Source organism: Marmota marmota, unplaced genomic scaffold (genome assembly GCF_001458135.2).
Source record: "Marmota marmota marmota unplaced genomic scaffold, marMar, whole genome shotgun sequence".
NCBI classification, from domain to species: Eukaryota; Metazoa; Chordata; class Mammalia; order Rodentia; family Sciuridae; genus Marmota; species Marmota marmota.
Window position 1 is genome coordinate 51,378,397 of NW_026000037.1, and position 23,026 is coordinate 51,401,422.

The 23,026-nt window shown below is 33.7% G+C and overlaps 1 long non-coding RNA gene across 3 annotated transcripts in view; it reads left to right on the top strand.

Moving 5' to 3' along the window:
- LOC125619418 overlaps positions 1-23,026 on the top strand; it is a 42,749-nt gene that overhangs the window by 13,492 nt on the left and 6,231 nt on the right. For 2 of the 3 annotated variants that reach the window (XR_007350957.1, XR_007350958.1), the window contains exons 1-3: positions 1,190-1,329; positions 6,184-6,215; positions 14,935-15,110. This is a non-coding gene — a long non-coding RNA (uncharacterized LOC125619418). Of the gene's footprint in view, positions 1-1,189; positions 1,330-6,183; positions 6,216-14,934; positions 15,111-23,026 lie in introns of those variants that run through there. The other variant, XR_007350959.1, reaches the window with a different exon arrangement.

A 23,026-nucleotide genomic window follows, 5' to 3' on the forward strand; every position in this document is an offset into this window, starting at 1 on the left:
TCAATTAGAGATAATGAAAACCATGAGAAGCTGGAAATTTGATATTGTAAAATGTGAGAAAGCAAAGACCATAAAGTATTAATGAGGACTCCTGACAGTAAGATATATATCTATATCTACAGTTATTTGGAAAGTCCTTTAATAAGTACATATAGTCAAAGAGCAAGCATTTTAAAAAATAGTTATCCCCTTTCTTGGTTAATTTTCTCTCACATAGATAGCTACTACATAATTTAAGAATAAAGTAAAATATGAAACTAATCAAATATTGAAAGTGTAAATAATACCCATACCTATCTGTAGAAGCCACATAATATGGTGATTTAGATGATCAATAAAATAGATCTGGGTTTAAATTCTTACTTTTCCTGTTATTACATTACAAAAATTACTTCTAAATCCACTTTCTCAATTAGAAAATGAGAAAACAAATTTCCATTTTGTTGAATCATTATAAAGATTGGATGAAAAAAATATATGAAAACTCTTAACATAGTATCTAATCATAGTAGAAGTTCAATAAATGTTAGTAGTAGCTATTATTATCATCCTTGTTATTAATATTATTTTCAGTAAAAACATTAGGCAAAATCAATTTACCATTATCAGGTATAAATTTCTAAAAATTAAAACTATTTTCACAAATTCAGCTTATTTTAGTGACAGAAAACATTTAGAATATCCCTGTTTTAGTCAGCTTTATCCCTGCTGTGACTAAAAGACAGGACCAGAACAACTGTGGAGGAGGAAAGTTTATTTGAGAACTCATGTTTTCAGAGCTCTTATTCCATAGACAGCTGGCTCCATTCCTCAGGTGAGGTTGAACAACATGGCGGAAACGTGTTGCAGAAGGAAGCAGCTCACATGATGATCAGGAGGGAGAGAGGAGTCTACTTGCCAGATAGACATATATACCCTAAAGCTACACCCACAATGAACCCCTACCTCCAGCCACACCCCACTCAATTAATACCATCAGGATTAATTCACTAATTTGATTAAGGCTATAACCCAATCATTGCTCCTCCAAACCTTCTTGCATTGTCTCACATGTGAGATTTTATGGGACAACATATGTAAACCATAACAATCCATTAATTAAAGTTTGTTAAACATATACTGTGCTCCTCCCACATAATGGTAAATGGAGTTCCCTTGTTCTTTCCTCTCATCTTGTTTTCAATATGATGAGAAGATTAAAAATATCCCAAAAGGATGATTAATGCCACTTATGGAAAAGTAGAGGGAAAATATGAATACCCAGCCCAGTCTTGCAAGGAAAAGCTGAGTTTTGGTACTGCACTAAGAGTTATCCAAAGGAAGAAAAAGGTAAGATTTTTGCAGAAACAATACTGAGAAGGTGCTAAAGCCATCATAAATTGTGACTACATTCAAGTAACCGAAAAAAGACCAATGATTTCAGATTTATAAAGGTTGGAAAAATGAGAGAAAATAAAAGAGACTGGAGAGACCATTTTAAACCTGATCTTCCTAAGCTTTGTAAATATTAGGTAAGTAGAATATGGAACTGTACCTTCAGAGTAATGCACAAAAACAGATAAGGTTTAACTTTCATTTCTTTTTCCCTTTTCTTTTTTGTGTTTGTTCATAAAACTTATCCAGAGGCACATTTTATAAATCTAGAGATGCTTTCACAAAGCCCAAAGTTTGGTATCTCCAGCTGTATGATGGGGGCAGTAACACAAATGGAACTTGCTACTTTCAAATCTGCACAATTCACTGTTTTCCTTAAATTTGTTCTTTTAATATCTAGGTATGCCAGTGGCTTTTATAATAGGTTAATGGTAGCTTCTGTCTCCTCAGATGGAATATATCAGAAATAAGATGTTTTCTTTGTGAGCTGGGCTGAACAGCAATAGACTGTTCAATCGAAAGCCACTCAGAATGGTGACATCAAGTTTGAGTACAAACAAATACTGACCTCTGCCTTGGTTCTAAAATGCTGTTTCCTTTCTCCACAGGCAATAGGGCAATATTTTTATTTCCTCTGTAACCCATCATAGATTTCAGTGAGGGAAAGTACTTCTGTAGCACATTCTGCAGGCAAGGAATTGAAGAAAATGGGAGGTCCTGTCCATTAGCTCATTTTAAGTTCAGGATAACAGAAAACTGTGGCCTTAAGAAGAAATAGAGAAATTGGACCAAAGTCTTTCTGAATTTTAACTTTGAAAACGTCCTATATTCTGCTGATTCAGTTGAATAAAGCTTTTTGCCCTTTGCCTTTCACTCTATTTGTTTCTTAACATTTTTACTGTCACTAAATTCTACACACATGAACCACATTCAGTTTGAAATGATACTGATTTTTACAGGGGGAAAAAACCATTTGTAGTATGAAATACAAATCATTAACATCTTGAATAATTTTTTAAAAGGTGGGATTGGAATTTTTCTTTCTGAAATTTTGTAGATTTATCCACTTTAGAGCATATGTTAGCACATGATTTTGTAAGGAACATACCTCAAATGTTATAAAATTTGCCACCTGTGATATACACTTTTATCAACTTATATTATCATTATCTTTATGTACTACTTTTTTTTAATTCCTTAAGTTTGCTGTTATGCTTATTAGTGCTTTCAAGGCTGTAGGTTCTATTGCAGTAATCATAGACTTGAATTGTATCAAAGACTTTGTCAACTCAATAAGAGTTATTTTCCATTGAAAATAATGGGAGTTCCCTAAGATACCATATGATGCTCTATTTAGATTTAATGTCAATAACTAAACTGGTTGAATGTGATCTTTGCTGTTGGAGCTCCCTAAACAAAGATCTGCTCCCCAATATGTTAAATATGAATTCACTGTTTCTGTGATGCTTAAGCAAAGAGGGTTAAATGCCAAAGAGCAAAAGAGAGTAAGAAAACAAGGGATATCGTTTGTCTCCCGGGAACCTCTGCTTTGAATACAACAGCAAACTCACAAATATATGCAGTGTCATACCAAATGAGCACACATGAACCTGAAAACCAAAGGTGTACTCGGGCCATGATGAATCATTCACTATTTTTACAAAATCATAGATTCCACTTAAAAGAAAAAAAAAAAAAACACCAAAGCAATTTAAAAATTTTCTTTTCAATTGTGTATGCTGCTTTTCCAATATAATTGGAAAGTATGGTATATATGAAACACTTATCTTCATGGAAAATACTGAATGGCAGTTGTGGATAGCAATTGTGTGTCCTCTCTCCTGTTTGTGTTATAGTCTCCCTTTTCTCCTTGGGTTAAGTGTGAGTAAGGGAACATATGGTCATTTAAATTTTTTTTCTTACTTTGTTTTGTATGAGTTCAAGTCAGTACATCTTAAAAGAACTTAAAATCATCAACACTAGTAAAATATGCCCAGGCCTGATAAATTCAAAGAGCAAAAACCACTTGATGTTTTCAGTATTTCCTAAGAAACAAGGGGGAAATGTTTAAAAAAAAAAAAAAAAAGTGGAAGTAATTTCTAAAAATGTAACTTCGGTTTTATGCTATTTTAATTCAATCCACTGCTATAATTAAATGATCTGAATTAAATTTTTGATGATAAAACACTGTGATTTTTATCATCACATGACTGAATTTGTTAATCAAATCTGTCTGAATTATGGTTTCTTCTTTAGCATCTTTTTTTCTTAGTTGAACTGAAATTTATGGTTGTAAACCCATGGATTTCTAAACCCAAGTGTATCATCACTTGTTGCATTCATTAAGTTCAATTAAAAAAACTGAATTTTTTTGAGAGAGTAAATTAAAAGAGAAAAATTCACAAGGGAATGAAAGCATTACCTTTAAAACTAGTGCAAAAAAGAAAATTTACTAAAGACCATGGGAGCTTGAAGAAACTAAGGACCACTGTCATAAATTTAAATAAATGAAAAGAAAATTTAAAATACAATATGTTCCCTCACTCACACTTAAAGCAGGGAAAAGAAGGGAATATGACATAGGAGAGAGGACACAATGTTGCTATCAACAACTACCATTCAGTAATTTCCAAGAAGATAGAGTTCAAATAATTTACACTTCTAAATTATATTCTGATGCAGCATATACAACAACAAGTGAAAAGGAAAAATTTAAATTGCTTAGCTTTTATTTTCTTCTTTTCCTTTGAAGTGGAATCCATGTTTTGTTAGAAAGTGAATCATGCATCACGGTCTAAGCACACTTTCCATCTTCAGGTTTTTGTGTGTTCATTTGGTGTGACAATGCATATATTTGTTAGTCTTATGTCATATTCACACTGCTAGAAATAAACTGAAATCATTTGCACTTTAAAAAGCTCCAAGAAAACTGAAGCGAAGAGAGAGAATTGGGAAAAAGGAACAAAAGAGATAGAACTTTCTTTGTAGTTGTTTTTACTCAAAATGCCCTAAATTACTGGTCATGAAATATGCTGTAATAAGCTTTCACTTAAATTTAAGAATAGCTGCTATTTCCAATTCATATCTTCTGGATATAGAGAAACTTTAGGACTTATCTAATTCATCATATTCTGGAACATAAAGTTGGTCCTTGAGAAAAAGCTGCCCAATGTCAAAACAAACTGGAAACCATAGCCAGGCCTAAACATTCTTAGAGAGTGGTGAGTGCCCAGAATACACTTAAGAGCCTAGTTATGAGCCTTCTTCACACTTTAAGAAGCTATGCTGGGGCTATGGTTGTAGCTTGTCTAGCATGTGTGAGGCACTGGGTTTGATCCTCAGCACCATGTAAAAATAAAATAAAGGTATTATGTCCACCCACAACTAAAAACTAAATGTTAAAAAAAAAACTCTCAAAAATGAAGCTATGCTGGGCTGGGACTGCAGCTCAGTGGTAAACACTTGTCTAGCATGATTAAGGCAGGGCCCTGAGTTCAATCAGAAGGAGCTATGCTGCTGGTGACTTTCTAAATGTAAAACATTTGTTTTCTTTTTTTATTAAGTTGACCCCTGTATTTATAAAATTATTCTGACAGAATATTTCTAATTGTTTTGCCCAAAAGTCATTTATAGGGCCATCTGCTCCACCCCCTGAATGTGGAGCATCCAGGCCATCCACGTATCAGTGATGTTCTGTTCATAATGCTGGGGATTGAATACAGGGCTTTATCACTGAGCTACATCTCCAGTTTATTAGGATTTTGAATTAAGCAGACAAGGTAAAGGAAAAGTTTAGGAATTCACAATGAAATATTTAAAAATTAAACCAAGGGAATATCTTGGCATAAAATTCTACTGCTCATTCACATTTTCAAACCAAATTTACCATTTATTGAAAAGACAGATAATTTGCTTTCTCTTATCCAAAACCCTTGGCCCAGATGTGTTGCAGAATAAGACTTCTTTTTTTTTTTCAATGTGAGAAAGCAATACGGCAAATTGAATACATAGGAGAGAACTCTCACAGAGAATTACATAAACACTGTTAACCAAGCACGTACAACTTCAGCAATGTAATGTAGTTGAATGATCAGGTGAACTAGAATTGAGACTAAAGATGCCCACATGACTGTTAAGTTTAGGTTTTGCTTCTAAATAAGTTATGAAATCCTTTTGGTTTTTAGTATTAATTGGATATCCAATGGTAGGTAATGGACGGTAGACCCCTAATTGTTTTTCCTCTTAATATTTTGAAGTCAATGTTCTCATTGTAACCACAAATATTAATACACCATTACCAAAACAAAATAGGTGAAGAAATCTAAAAATTGTTAGCTCAATGCCTTAGCACATATTAAAATGAAGGTTATTTTCTTAGTAAAAGAAGATGGTTCCTGATAAGTCTTCAAGTGGTTTCAAGATTAAGAGACAGGTGTTCCAGTAGTTATTTTTCACTTCTGCTAAAAAAAAAAAAAAAAAAAAAAAGGACTAATGGAAGTGACATAAGCTTCAGAAGATGATAGAGGCAACAAAGCTGTAACTTTTGGAATTTTAAGACATTAAAGGAAAATGATCACAGAAGAAAATATTCCTTTTCATGCAAAGAGAAGAAACATCCAGAAAATCAACTGTATGGAATGGTTTTGTTTGGTTTCTGCTTAAGGGAATCAGCCCTTTTATGTTTGTAATAATAAGAATAGCAGTCTAAAGCCATGCATCTTGACTATAAAGTGCTCATCATTGTCACTTCATTAATATAAATGTTTTTGCTCATTTTCTTACCTCCCCCATGTTCACCACCTGGAATAGATCCACATGGTACCTTGAGTAGAAAAGGATGGGTGAGTAGTCCACTATTTTCACTTACAAATTTCTATATTTATTGACTTTAAATGTGGTTAAATTGTCTTATTTAAGAAAAATATATCGTTGACAATAACAGAGTAATTACACAGTCATTGCTTCAATCTGGCTATATAAATCATTGTGATTTAACCTACAGTAGTAATAAAAATAAATGATATTGTTTTTGGTTCATTACTGCTGATCTAATAAAATGTAATGAATTAAGAAATTTCCTAAGTGAAACAGTCTCATAAAAATAACAATTTACTAATGGTGCTGTAACACCCAATGTGAATGAGTAAAGAAAAAAATAAGCATTTCAATAAAAATCTATCTTTAAGAAAATGTCTTCTCCATATTTTTTCATTGTCTATTTTCTGGTCCAAATGCATATTTTGATTGCATTCATGGAGATCATTACCAGGAACTATAATCTCAAAATGATGGCTTGTTTATATGAAAATTTTAATAAAAATTCCTGGAACTCATGAGTTTCTGGGTAGCTTATGTGAATTTAAGGAGGTGGACATATTCCATCTTCTGGGAATGCTTATATGCCAAGAACTAATTATTGTTAATGAGCCAACAGTTCTTCACAAAGGAAGAATTACTTCTCCCTTTGTGGAGTACTGTGAAAAGGCCACCCCAAAATTCTTTTGAGTAGCTGATTTCTGACTTGCTTTGTTTCCTTGAGCTTCCTCTCCCATTCTGCACATGCACCCATAAACAGTCACAGCAAAAACACAAGATCTGGTCTTTCTCATTCCAGAGATGAAAAAATAATTTCAAATGTATGTCTTTATTATGAGTTTTCTTTATAGCAAAATTACCTGAATTTCATTCAATGTGATGTTTCTAATCATGTCATTGCCTATTTTATGAAAGATTGATTTTTTTTTCTTATTGTAAAAGCAATGAATGTTAGTTGCGGAAGGAGAGATGTACAAATGTCAATCAACATCCCACTACTATGAGAGAACTACTCAACATTTAGCCTATTTATTTACACTCTTTCATACCACACATGCTGATGTGCACACACACAAAAAAAATTGCCTTACTCAATTTTTGGTAACTGCTCTTCGCTTACCACTTTTAATCTCTATTCCACTAGATTGGCAGACAAATGTGACCTCAGTCCTTCCTCAAGCTGCTGTCTCACCAGGCTTTGTCATGGTTCCTGTGTCATACATAGCAATCGGACACCAATGATCCCTCTAGTTATTCAGTAATTGATTCACACAGGATATTGCTGAACAGTGAGAAGGACCAATTGATGGTGTGATCACTGACAAAGTCAGTAAGAGTGACATTCATGGAAAATGACATAAATGTACCCAAAACCTTTTATTTTAACTGAAAGCAAAGAAATGATGCATAAGCATTTGATAATATCTTGGCATGGGACCAAGGTTTTACTTATGACTGCTCATTCTTGAAAGGATTTTCATATCTTCTTTCCTTTGTACTCTACGATTTCAAGCAGTTCAAGCATTTCAAACATTGGTTTCTTAAAAGTGCTATGAAAGCCTAAAGATGCATGTCATCTAAGAATTCTTATTTTTATATTATCCCACACCTTTTAACACTGTTTCACCTGCTCATAACTCCATAGCAATTTATTTTTCAAAATTCACCTTTATTTAAACTTTCCATCTGTTTCGTTTTTGCAAAATAACATTTTTCCAGTAATTCTGTTTATATAACATTTAATTAAATTACTTAATTATGATAATAGGTTCAAGTGGCATGAATAGGTTCTTGCACCTTTAACTGAACTCACTCTTGGTAAGCAAATGGTTCAACTGGTCAGAGTAGAACTGAGCACACTCAGAGTGTGGGAATTTAGTGACTAACACAGAGGAAGTAGTTGTATTGAGTTACTTGACAAGCCGATTAAATAAGTTCAGCTAACACAATTCTTTTGTATATTTCTCATTAATTGAGTAGATTATTTCTGTAGAAATATGCTTTCTTCATCTAATATTGTATTATACACATATCCCATAGTTTGAAATAACCTTTAGAAATTTGATTTCTTATGAGATTTCTTTGAACAGCTGTCCCAAATACAATTTAATCATTCCATTACTGATTCAAATTTCAAATTTGTCATTAGCAATACCTTTCAGGTTATTGTTAGGATAATATTTACAGATGTAATTATTAAAGTAAATGTAATAGACATTTGTGCATAATCATAACACAGTTTCAAACTACTCTTAAGCAGGCATTTTTGCACACTTACTTTTAAGGGAGTAACATGCAGTTTGGGGATCCCAGTCAAGCATTATTATTTTATATATCTTTAATAATTTGATACATAAAATCTTATTTCTCTTTTAAATCTCATTTCTTTTGATTAAGAAGTGAAACATTGAAAATATTGTTATTGTTTTCCTTTTGTTGGTAAGAGATTACATAGAGGTTTTTTTTTTGTTTGTTTGTTTGTTTTACATCCTTCAACCTTTTTATTTTGAGAGAGGATGTTGCTAAGTTGCTAAGGCTGGCATCAAACTTGTAATTCTCCTGTCTCAACCAACTGAGTCACTAGGATTACAGGAACACATCACCATGCTTGAACTGTCTATTGTTTTCTTTTTTATTATTATTTTCAACTAATATTTTTCAGAAAGTTTTTATTTTTCTTTAATTTTGTTAACTTTCAAAAATGCATTATTTAATACAGTTAAACCTATCAGATGTTTTCTTGGTTTATTTTTTAAAAAATCTTTTTGAAATTCAGCATTTTGATCAAACAGACCCCATATTTTCTTTTACTTAAGTTGTTGATTATATTATGAGTTACCTTATTAAAAAATAAATTAAATATACTAAATATTATTTATTTATTCACTCTAATTCACCTCAATTTTATTTTACTTTGTTGAATTAGTTGTCTCCTGTTTGTAACTGTGACTATTTTTTAACCAATGAATTGTAATTCTAATATTAATTAGATAATGGTCATGGTTGCACATTTGTGAATGTAATTCATGCCATTCTATTGTACACTGAAAATGGTTCAAATGAAATAATTTTTGGATATGTATATGTGCAAGTATGTGTGTGTGGAAAGAGAGAGAAAGAGAGAGAGAGAAATATTAAAAATAACAGAAATTGGAAAATAATTGAGTGATATATAAAGTGAGGAGTTTATAGTTTTAAAAAAATACACTCAAAAGATATGGTAATAAATTCATAATTTTGCTTTTCTTTTTTGTACTGGGGATTGAACTCAGGGGCACTCGCCCATTGAGTCACATCCCCAGTCCTATTTTGTATTTTATTTAGAGATGGGGTCTCACTGAGTTCCTTAGTGCCTGGCTGTTGCTGAGGCTGGCTTTGAACTTGTGATCTTCCTATCTCAGCCTCAGGAGCTGCTAGGATTACAGGCGTGCACCAATGTGCCCAGCTGCTTTTGATCTTTTACTTACTTATTATTGGACTTGCCAGGATTTTGGCAAATTTTTTGTGTTAATTTTATTGAGAGGATTTGGCACACAATGAAAATCAGCATTTTTTTTTTTTTTTTAATGCACAAGTCTCTAGGTTGTGGCAAATATATGCCATATTCTAACCACTGCAACCAGGACATGAAACATAGATTTCCTCCTCCAAAAGTTCCTTCAGGTCCCTTTGTGTCTTTAATTATTTCATTCATTTTATCTAAGTTGTCAAATTTGTTGGTATGATTTTTTCCTAGCTCATCTTTGTCCATTCACTTTCTGGAGTTTATACCTCAATTCCTCCTTTTTTTATTTCTTACACTGATGTTTTGTGCTTTTGTCCTTTTTTTTTTTTTGTATTGTTCTGCTGTTAGAGATTTATCACACATTTTAATAATTGCTTTCCAAATGATCAGCTTTGATTTCATTGACTTTTTTGTTTGTTCCTGATTCTCTTTCATCTCTCTTATGTTCTTACCCTTACTTTTACTTTCATTGTTCTTCTTCATCTATTTGTAAAAGTGTAATTTTTGATTCTGGACTTATGACCTTTCTTCTCTTCTAATGAAGGTATCTAAGTCTATACATTTTCTTTCTTGTACTATTTTGGGGGCATCCCACACACTTTGCTATGCTGTATCTATCTTATCATTCAGTTTAAACATGGTCCAATTTCACATGGTATTTCTTATTTCATTCAAACATCAGAAATGTTATGCTTAACATACAAATATTTGTGGTGCTTTGGGTTATATTTTATTTTTTATTTAATTATTATTTGATTAGGAAAAAATGAATCATTTCAATCTGCTTAAAATTAAAAATCTTGTGTTATATCTTAGAATATGATACATTCAGATCACTTAACTCTTTTACTATTGTTCGGTTTAATGTTCTATAAAGTATCAATGGTCTAATTCATTGTTTTATTAACCAGGTATTTATGTCTTTGTTGATTTTACTTTCATGTTACTTGACTACTTAAAGATTGGTGTTAAAAATCTGAAGCTATAGTTGTAGCATTATCTATTCCTTTCATCTGTCAGTGTTTTTCATCTATTTTGACGCTATTCTTGTGTGCTTATACATTCGTGAATTGACATTTTTCCACTAAGTTGTATATTTCTTTATCTCTGGTACTATATTTTGTGTTGAAATCTGTTTTATTTGATAATAATATAGCACTCTAGAGACCTTATGTTTATTGTTTGAGATGTTTTGTGTAGTTTGAGTATCAGGACAGAATTAGTTTCATTAAAGAAATTGAGAAGTGTTCCCTATTTGTCCAATTTTTTAAAGAGTCTGTGAAGTGTTGATATTAATTCTTCTTTGAATGTCTTGTAGAATTCACCAGTAAAGCCATTTGGACCTGGGTTTTCTTTATGAGAAGTTTGAAAATGACTGTTTTGATCTCTTTACTTGATATTTACCTGTTCATATTTTCTCTTTCTTCATGAGCCATTCGAGTAATTTTTCTTTCAAAGAATATTTTCATTTTATCAAAACTTTATGACATGCTAAACAATTGCTCATCATATTTATTTCCTTTTAATATGTTTTATTCTATTTTTCCCCCCAGGAATTGAGTACAGGGGTACTTAACCACTGAGCAACATCACCAGCCCTTTTTAATTTTTTTTTTTTTTTTAATTTTGAGATATGGTCTACTTTGCTAAGACTGGCTTTGAACTTGTGATCCTCCTGCCTCAGCCTCCATAAGGCACTACAGGATTATGTGTGTGCACCACTGTGCCTAGCTAATCTATTTTATTTCTATAATGTAAGTAGTAATACTCTTTTTTTTTAATCCTGACTGTAATAGTTTGTTTCCTCTCATTCATTTTTTAAATCAGTCTAGCTAAATGCCAGCCGATTTTGTGATTTTTTTTTTTCCCAAAGAACTAACTTTATTTTTCATGGATTTTTCTTCATTGTTTTACATCCTATTTTCTCTATTTCATGAATTTCCACTCCTGTGAGTATCATTTTGTTTCTTCTTCTTTCCTTAGCTTTATTTTGCATTTTCTGTTTTAGTGTCTCCAAGCAAAGAGGTAATTTATTGATGAGAGGGTCTTCTTTCTATTTAATACAAGCATTATAGTTACATGTTTTTGTCTAAAAATTGCTTTAGCTGTATCCCCTAGAATGTGTCTTGCTGCGTTTGTTTCCATTTTCACTCATCTAAAGAATTTTCTAGTTTTACTTTTGAGCTATTCTTTGATCCATTAGTCATTTATTAGTGGGCTGGTTAATTTCTACCTGTTTGCAAATTTGCAAACATTTCTATTATTGATTTCTAACTTAACTTATTGTGATTGATAAAAACACTTTATATGACTTCCATGTGTTTAAATTTACTGAGTCTTATTCTGTGGCTTAGCATTAGTTTCATTCTGGAGTATATAAATGTGTATTCTTGAAAAATACACATTTGAAAAATGTATTCTTATGCTTTCAGGTGTTGTTGGAAATGTCAGATATAGTTGGTTTGTAGTATTCCATTTATCACTGAAAAATGTTACTCTTTGTCTAAAGAAAAACATTTAAAAATCCACCTCACATCAACTTTTGTTGTTTTGAAGTGATTTACACAGTATAATTTTACAACCTATTTTCAAATTATTGTTTTTTTATAAACATAATATACCTAAGTTTTATTCAGTTTCTGAATATCTTCCTTTTGAATAGACCATTCAATTCATTCATCCTTAATGTTATTTCTGATTTGGTTAATTTTAAAGTTTTACTTTCAGTTTTACTGTGTGCTCCATTATCCCCCCATCTCCCCTTCCTATTTATTGCTTTGCTTTGTATTAAGTGGATAAGTTTGTAGTACAATATTGAAAATCCTGTAATGACATTTTAAAAATATTTTGAATCATTTTCTTAATAGATGCTCTAGATTTACAATATACATCCTAAATTATCCTAATCTACTTCAGTTTATATTGATTTTTTTCCAGGGAAATATAGAAATTTTACTGCATTATAGCTCCATTCTCTCCTAATGCTTTGTGTTCATATTGTTATATATGTTTGTATGTCACAAACCCAACAGTATACTGGTGTAGTTATTTTTTTTTTACATAATTGCCTAGTAAAAGGTGAGAATAATAAGGGTTAGCATATATTTAGTGTTTCTTATATTGAACTTTTATTTCATCTCTGTTGATTCTCTTCTACTTCTGGTTTAAGGTTACCATGTGTTTTCTTTCTTTCTTTTTTTTTTTTAAACAGCAATACCAATTTGCCTCCACCTACCTTCTTTGTTATGTTATTGTCAAGTATATTAGATTATGTCAAGTAATTTCATTATATATAATGTTTTAAGCAATTGTTTTCTAAATTAGTCAAGTAAAGAAAAGATTTTTAAAATGTAATTATACCATCATTGTGTATTACTTACATAATTGCCTTCATGTTTCCCTCTCTTCCTCCCTCTCTATCCCCCCGCCCCCCTCATTCTGTGGCTCTCTCAGGTACCACTTGCTTTATGTTTGAATAATTCTTTAGAACTTGTTGTAAAACAGGCCTCCTAATAACAGATTCACTGGTTTTATATGAGAATATCTTTTGTTTCACCTTCATTTTTTAAATCTAGTATTGCTGAAGATAAAATTCTTGGTCAACCAGAATTTGAGCATTTGACATGTCACCCTGGTCCTCTGACCTTTATTATTTCTGATATGAAGTCAGGTATCATTTTACCTTTGTTGTTTAAGATCTTTCTTTGAATTTAGCTTTCAATATTTTGAACATAAGTGTCTGGATTTGAATTTCTTTGTCCCATTTGGAGTTCTTTGAGTTTCTTTGTACAAAAATTAGTTTTCCATCAAATTTGGGAAGTTTTTAACCACTGTATCTTTGCAAGGTTTTTTTCTGTGCCTTTCTCTCCTCTCTGGTATGCACGTTACATATATGTTGCTATACTTAACGGAGTCCCACAATCCCCTGAAGCTCTTTTTAGTTTTCTTCATTTTTTTTCTCTGTATTCTTCTGACACATAATATCTTTTGATATGTTTTCAAGTTTTATAGTTCTTTCTCTTTCAAGTTCAAACCACTTGCTAAGAACCCTGATTGAAAATTTTATTTCAATTATTGCATTTTGTCATTGTTAAATTCCTACTTCATTCTCTTAAATAATTTCCACACCTTTATTGACATTTTCATTTGACAATATATTGTCATCGTGTTTTCCTTTAGTTCTTTTGATTTATTTTAGTTCTTTCAACATTTTAGTAAGAGTGTCTTTGACATTTTTTGTCTGCTAAGTCCATCATCTGATCCCTTCAAGGACAGTTTCAATTGTCTGTTTTATTCCCTCTGTGAGAGGGTCATGCTTTCCTGTTTCTTTGTATGCCTCATATATGTTTTTAAATTAACATATTTCAGATTGTATATTATAGTGACTGGATACTGATTTCCCCAGAGGCTGTCATTTGTTTGCTTGTTTATTTATTTTGTAAATTGAATGAATTCTGCAAAGTATATTGTCCCTGATATGTGCAGGCTTTGATGTCTCTAATTAGATTTTTCCACTTGTTTTTGTTATTGTTGTTTAGATTGACTAGTTACTTAGATTTTGTCATGGATTAGCATAAGCCACTTATTATTCAAAGGATTTACTTAAGTCCTCCAGTAACCTTAGACTTTTACCTTGTCTCATGAATGTATGGCTTATAAATTGGTCATTGTTCAAGGAGTCTACATTTTCCCCCTTTATATTAAACCAGAATCTAGAACATTGGAGAATTCCTCTCTTATTACTTACTTATGAAACAGATTGTCTTGTACTTTAGTGAAAAGGTGAGTGTGCTTTTATTTTTAAATCTGGCTTTCTGGGAGTTGCTTTGGGTGAGAGTGGCTTACTGTTCAGTTTTCAGTAGAGGTTGCTTTCAACCAATTATGCCAGTATGGATTCAGCCTGATGTTGATGATTCTGTGTGTGGCTAGAGGGACTTTTTCTTATGTGCACTATGTCTTACTCTGATTGGTCCAGAATGCATTTAATGTAGCACATACACACATCCTCCTCACCCACCAGAGTTTTTCACTATCACACAAGGCTTATTTTTGATGATTTCTATTAACTTCTGCTCTACTGCTTTGCTATCAGGATCCTTTTAATGTTTTCACCAATATCATCATTTTTAAAAAACAATATCCTTATACCGGAGTTCTCTACTTTGTTGCAAATAAAATGTTTGGGCAGAGTTGTGAACATTTTTGTCCTAATGGTCCATTTTCACTTTTCTCTCCTGCAGTACAACATCAGAGCCAAGACCTATGATATGGTTTTTCCATGAAAAGTACTGAGGACAAACCCTGGTTTTTCTCTGCTTGTTCTTCTGACTTGGAACTTTCACCCTATGGATGAGTTTGGTAGGACAATCAGGATCCCTGCATTGTGCCTGATGCACTTGAAATAACGTTTCTGCATGTAAGTAGAGAGTACATGGAGGAAAGAGGCCTGTTTTTCTCAGCTGCACCTGCCTGGGATATAGCTCTTTAACCTAGGGCTAGGAATACAGTGATGGGAAACCATCACTGCATACTGGGAGCTACTATGGAAGGAGCACTTTCTTGACCACATTACATGTGCCTGGGTCAGAACTTCCATAATGCAATGCTAAAAGTAAGTAATAAGAATCCATATCTCCTAATCCATAGTCTCTTAATATTCCTACTGAGATTTAGCAGATTTTCTTGAAAATGTATTTCTCTCTTTGCTGTATATACTTAAGGCAAATTCCAGAAGCTTGTGATGATTTTATTCATAATTTAATGAGTTAAATTATTATTTCTCAGGGAAGTGCTTCTACAGTATTCCTTTCTCCCTCTTTTTAGATTTATCTTATTTGGTTCATCTGGTTGTTTTATTTTCACTGAATTTCTCATTATTTTTCTAAGATTTTTAGACTTTAAAAATTTATTTTGCTTTTATTTATTGAGATTATTCATTGTAGTCATTTAAAAATCTATGTTAGTTTTGTACATTTTGTAGTCAATTGCTTCCCTCCCCGCATGTGAATGTGTTCCAGTTTTTTATTCTTCATATATCCAGTGTTTTTGGATTATCCCCTGGACATCATGAATGTTATGTAAATTCTGGATTCTTTTAGTATAATCAAAAGTGTCCATGGTTTTTATCAGATTAATTTTGAGGCTGAGCTTGAACTGCAAATCCTATCTTCTGTCCAGCAGATGCAGTCTCTGCTCAGATCTTTTGCATGTAACTAGGCTGTTTAGATTCTGTTTCTCACATGCATAGCTCAAGTGGTCAGAAGGAACTGTGTCTAGACAACATTTAGGTATCCTCTCTCTGACTCTTTCCCTGTGAGAAATTATGAGAAGCCCTCATAATTTCTTGCTTCTCTTCTCTTTTCTTTTTTTTATTTTATATTTTTTTTAGTCATAGATGGACAGCATGCTTTTATTTTATTGTGTATTTTTTTATGTGGTGCTGAGGATCGAACCTAGTGCCTCCCACATGCAAGGCAAGTGCTCTGTCACTGAGCTACAGCCCCAGCCCTCCTACTTCTCTTTTCTACTTCAGTCTTCACCTCTAATTCAAAGCAAATCTATATCTAAGACAGCATTTTCTGCCTTCACTTGTACCACTTTTCTACTTGAACTCCAGCCAGTATCGCTAAGATGACTGAAAGCGCCACCCATCACCACATTCTCTTCTCTATCACCATTTGATTTGTCCACAACAAACTGTTTTCCACTGAAGAAACAAAATACATTGAAAAATGAACATAGATTCCCTTATTTGCTACTTGATTTTTTTTTTTTTTTTTTTTTTTTTTTTGAGAGAGAGAGAGAGAGAGAGAAATTTTATTTTTTTATTTTTTAGTTTTTGATGGATACAACATCTTTATTTTATTTGTATGTGGTGCTGAGGATCGAACCCAGCGCCCCACGCATGCCAGGCGAGCACGCTACCGCTTGAGCCACATCCCCAGCCCCCAAAATATTATTGATTCACCTATTCCTTGGGCCAGCACATATATGGCAGCTCTAACAGACATCATTCATGTGCACTCCAGCAACACCTACCCTCAGACTTACACCAGGAGCCTTTCAGCCTCTGCCCTTGATTTTTGTGGTGCTTTGGGGATCCACTCAACATCCCTAAATACACATGCAGAACTGCAGGGATAATAGTGTCCTCCAGGGGAGACATTTGACCAGTGGGAACTGGGAAATGAGAGAGACATGATTAGAAGTTATTTCCCCCCAGCATTTCCTGGATAGAAGGTTGAATGGCATATTCCATATGGATTTGAGTATGTGACAAGAAGTTATCTTTAGTGGTCGTCAAGTTAAAAGTGCCATGTGTTCTCATACTGGCTCTTTCTCATTCTTTCAATAGTTTCCATGTTCCTCCTAGCTGCTCTCTGGGATCAAACTCTCCCCAAAAGCAGTGTATTTAAGCTCAGTCATAGATTCTGCTTTCTGTGGACCTCAACGCAGATCAGTTTGTTTTTCTGAAAACCTCTTAAGTTTCTAGCACATTAGGAATATTACTGAAGCCACTTTTCCTGACTAAAAATCCTGCATGTTCTGACTTCATGTCCACACGTACCTTATGTGTGATTTTTGGACATTTGTGTCTCAGTTTCATGTTATTTCTCAGAATTCCCTCAACTGTCCAATCCTGCAGTTTAAATCTTTTATTTCCTATTGGTCAGTCCACTTAATTTCTCTAGCACTTACTATGGTTAACCATTTTAAAGTTTTTTCTTGAGTTTGTCACTGTTATGTAAGCTCCTTAAGATTAGAGACTTCAACTTTATTGTTCATTACTGTATCCTCTTCACCGCTTATAGTGTCTGGCACACAGGAAGCACTCAGTAAATTTTTAGTCAAAGAGCAAATGAATGAAATCACCATCTGCAACTTAATGCCCCATATAGGTTAAACTTCCTCTTCACAATATTTTCCAATGCTACTATCCTTTCTTATGATATCCATCTCTCTTTTTATTTATTCCATTATGTTTTCATCTCATCCTTCCTTCCCCTTGTGGATTTGATCCTGTTTCATAAGGAGTTATATGAGTGATGCTTGGGTAGCAAGTCCTGCCAATGAAGAACTTCAACAGCCATGGCATAGAGTTTGTCTTTGATACTGAGGGCTAAAATAGATGTTATCTCTGATCTGAACTGAAGATATCAAATCATTCTACAAAATTTTCTTCTTTCTCTAGTTAAATTATTTTAAAATTTTCTCTTGGATCTGAATGGCACTGTGCCCTTCTAACTGCTCTTCTCCTTTTTTCACATTAATGATTGTGGGTTTTCTTTCATTCATTCTCAGATGAGGAGAGTTCTATCCAAATCCGGTGTTTATCATGAGATGCTGAGTTGTATATCTAACTTTTCCCCTGAGTCTAGCACATTCAAATGCTGTCCTATACCCAGCTGTAGATGTAGTCAGTACTTTGAAGTTCAAGACTTCTATCACCACCATTGTGTCTACAATATATTCAGTGAGTGGAGGTTATCCTGACCTGACACGAACTCATACAGACTTGTTGCCCAACACTGTGTACAGATGGAACACATATTAAATTACAATCCTTGGTACGTATTATATTTTCAAGCTTCATTCTAGCCCTTCATCCACTATCCTCCCCGCTTCCTAGCATTTACTGAGGATGCTATAGCTGCTAGGTATAGTCTACCAGAACTCTGCTTTAAAAAAACAAAAACAAAAACAAAAAAACCCCAGCAACTTTATAGTTGTTTTGGTTGGCATTGACCTTGTGTTTCTGAACCAGGAAATAGAGTATGAGGAGAGAGATGAAAGGTGTTTCTGACAACTTTCAAGAAAGCAGGATTGCTTCTTTTCTAAATTATAACAAGAAAGGGCTATCAATTGTTTGTTGCAGTACAGTTTCATCAGCTTTAATGGTACTGAAAGTTTCGTCCAGATTTTGGCAACAGGATGACAGTGAGCTATCGTTTTCAAGATTGTTATGTTTTTTAGTTTTTCTGTATCTCAGATATTTTAGTAGAATCCAGTTAAACTGTGAGTCAGAATCTCATTTTTTTAAAAATTCCATTTGTCACATTTGAAAGTATTTAATCACCCGTGATGGTTTAATTTATTCCTGTTTTTGTTTTCATCCTATTTTTCATATATAATACCCTTCTCAGAAATATTTAAAAGTTAGAAGTATATGAAACACATTTAGAATCTAGACAGAGAACAGAGATAGCCACAAAACTTATACATTTTGAGTTCATTTTATGTGCCAGGAATAGTGCTAAATGATTTATTTTACTTTAATCTCGTTCTTTGTGGAAGTAAGTAATCTTATCACTGTATCACATTGAAGAAACTAAGAAATTAGGTAATTTAGTCAAGGTACACAGTTATATATTATTTCAAGTTGGACCTGGAAAAATTATGATCAAGTAGATCACATATTATTAAATAATGATCATTTCTAACAAACAGCTCTCAGTTTCATGCTTTAAGTAAATTAACAGAAAATCAAAACAACTCTTCAGCTCATTTATTTGCTTTTATTAGGAAGGATTCCTTTTTTATTTTGATACATGGGTACATGTATAATATCTAAATAGGTAAATACACTTCTACAGCCAAAAATGAAAGGCATATCAACAGCATCTGTAAAATTCTGACAGAGCCCTATAGCATCCCCTCATTGTAAAATTTAGTTCTCTCATTTCCTGTTCTATTAATGAGTGTCTTGTCTATGGACCAGACACCCAAATTACCAGTTTGTAAAAGACTACAGGATACAAAATACTTACAAATCATAAAGAAAAATCACTATCCCATCTCCGTCACAAATAAAAGTATATTTATACTGTATAGAGCCCTGGCTTCTCAGGGATTTTCTTGGAAGGTCTGACTATGGCAAGCTTGGAGGAAGCAGGGTTTTTTTTGTTGTTGTTGTTTCAAAGAATGGAGCAAATCTGGTGAAACTGAAAGCAGGTGCCATGGGGCATATGTATGGAAATTCTCCAAAAAAAAAAAAAAAGCACTGGAGTTAAAATTGTAAGAACTCACTGTGAGTCAGCTCAACAGAGAGAGTTGAGCTAAAATGGCACTGATAGGCTGAGATTAAAATGAATAAATGGAGTGACTCCTGCTAATGGAGAGCTTTGAAGATAGTAGTCAGAGTTTCTCTTTGATCCAAAGGGATTGCCCCTGAACTTAATGAATAGCCTCTTCCTCAGGCAGTGGGGTGGCTATTTGGGGATGTTCTGACACTACTCCTCCTGGAATGCTGGCAAGGAGCAAAAGGGAGGGGAGACAAGAGGCCACTAAATTCAATGAGGAGAGGAAGGCTGTCCATTCTCAAGTCACTGACTTCTACACTTCCTTCACCTGTTTGTTGAGGGTCGTTTCATTTACTTGCTGTTTCCTTTTCCACTGCTCAGCATTTCTCTCAAGTACTGCTTAGCTATTGAGTGTGACACTTGCTGTGTAAGTTAGGCAGTTGGGGGAGAAAGTCTATGTATTGAAGGACAGTAGGCAGTGTTTAGTAAGTTATTCTACTCGTGCATGCATAAAAAATTCATTGACCAGGAAGGGTTAATGCCCCTCCAAATGGCTTAACTTAATCCTCAAGTGCAATTGGCTCATTCAAAAGATCTGGCCCATTGAGTGCATGTTAGCAGAGAAGCCATACACCTCTCCACCAAGTCCAGTGCAGTGAGGTTAAACCCAAGGGCATACAACAGATCAGTGGCAGAGACAGGAATAAAATCTCAGCCTTCTGAGCTCCCGTAAAGTGCTCTCTCTACTTGACTTGTTTTCCTTCTCTTATGAGGTATGAGAAGAAGAAAATTGAAGATGAGAGAAAAAATTAAGGAATCAATTTTTTTAAAAAATATGTATTTTTTTCAGACCCATATGAGAAAGAAATGTGGAAACAAATGAAATATACTTCAAGAGCAAGTTGGCGCCACATTTATAAATGCTTATGATACAGCATAGCAATAGAAAAAGCAAGCGTCCCTGTTGTAGGATTATGCATGAAATGCTCCTATGCTTTGCAGTGTGAATATAGTCATTTCCCTTTGATCAACTCAAGAGATATTAAAATGAACATTGTTTCTGAATTACATATAATATACATATATTAAAAATATATAGAAATAGAAATTTAATATAAGAAAGTATTTAGGAAGAAGAGAGCTTTTAAAAAAGCAAAGAATTGTAACTTATATGCAATATGGATGGTAGAGAGATTAAAAACTCAGGATTGAAAAATCAAAGGACTGTTTGCATTCCTGCTTTGTCGCTTTTGTAGTAGTTTTAGTCAGCTGTTGCTATGACCAAAAGACCTGACAAGAACAATTTTAAGAAGGAAAATTGCCTATGAGAATTCCATATGACAGTGGTTCATTTGGGAGCTCACAGTTACAGGGGTCTCCTCTGTGTATAGCCTACTCCATTCTTTGGAGCCTGAGATGAGGCAGAACATCATGGCAGAAGACAGTGGTGGAGAAAAGCAGCGGGTAGTACGGCACTAGGAAACGAGAGAGTGAGAAGAAGAGAGAGAGAGAGGCAGAGTCCCATTCAACAAAGACAAAATATATACCACAAATGCACACTGATAGTTACCCACCTCCTCCAGCCAAACTCTACCTACCTACAATCACCACCAAGTTAATCCCTATCAGGGGATTAATGTGCCAATTAAGTTAAAACTTTCATAACCCAATCATTTCATCTCTAAACGTTTTTTTTTTTTTTTAAAGAGAGAGTGTGAGAGAGAGAGAGAGAGTGAGAGAGAGAGAGAATTTTTTAATATTTATTTTTTAGTTTTTGGCGGACACAACATCTTTGTTTGTATGTGGTGCTGAGGATCGAACCCGGGGCGCACGCATGCCAGGTGAGCGCGCTACCGCTTGAGCCACATCCCCAGCCCCTCTAAACGTTCTTGCATAATCTCACACATAAGCTTTTGGGGGACACCTAATATCTAAATCATAACAATAATATTGATCAAAGTCTTAATATATAAAACCTCAGGTTCTTTATCAAGGGATATTGGAAAAATAGTAAAATTAGTTACTTCATAATATTCTTGATTTTTAAATGAGGTAATACATTTAAAATACTTGGGATAGTGGTTGGCAATAGTGGACAGTCAACAACAATGAGCTCTTATTGTAACTTACCAAAGCTCTAACTTGAGACTATGGTAATATTAGAGAGATATTAGTAGTTTTCATATGTACTTTTTGCATGTGTTTGTGTGACCAAAGGGGTTTGACCCAGTTGTCACACATTCTAGCAATTGCTTTGTCACTGCAATATGTACTTCTGATAGGCAAAAATAGAGTAAGGTAATCATGAGCATGTTATTTGTAGAACCAGAAAAAAAAATGAAGAGAATTTTTAACAAACAAGAATTCAAGTCAGAACATATAAAGACATACAAGAAAACAGATGGAACCAACTTATGGAGCATGACTTAGGTTTTCAGAACATGACAAATATCTGCTTTAAAAACCTTTTAAAAAGGTATATCTTAAATTATAATGCTACACATCTGTTCTCTCTTCTATCTCTAGTTCTAAAACAATATGGTAGACTCTGGAAAAGCAGACTTTTAAGTGTGATTATTTAAAACAAATAGGTAATACCTATGGAAGAGTCAAGAATTATTTTAATAAGGTTTAATCAAAAGATAATTCAGCCAGGTGCAGTGGCACAAGCCTATAATCCCAATAGCCTGGAAGGCTGAAGCAGGAAGATTACAAGTTTAAAGCCAGCCTCAGCAATTTAAGGATGCCCCAAACAACTTAGCGAGGCCCTAAGAAACCTAGTGAAACCCTGCCACTGTGGGTCAGTGGCTAAGACTTCCTCACCACCAAAAAAGAGACCCTTTTAAAAGATTTCTGCATCAAGGTTATCGGTACAATTGCTCAAACTCTGTATTTTCATGATGTAGTTAATTTAAGACATTAGCCCAGGTCACAGCTATAGAGAAGTCCCATCTTCAGTTAGTGACCATGGGTCCTACCCCTGGCTACCCAGACTTTTGACCAAAAACCTATTCTTTTCCTACAACAATAATCTGTGAAAACCCATAATACTTTAGGTAAAATTGTGTGTGTGCATGAGTATATGCCTATATATTTCTTTGGGAAGAGGGCACATAGCATGTACCAGGTTCTTGAAGGAATAGGTGACATCAAAAAAGTTGAGAACCTTAACTATGTGGGGTCTTCAGTTTTGTCCCAATTTTTCTGATCAAAGGCTTCATTTTGCAATTTTAATGGCTTCTGTTTCTAATCCCATAACCTGACCTATTCTGTACCCACAACACACACACACCTTAATTTTCTTACCACTATT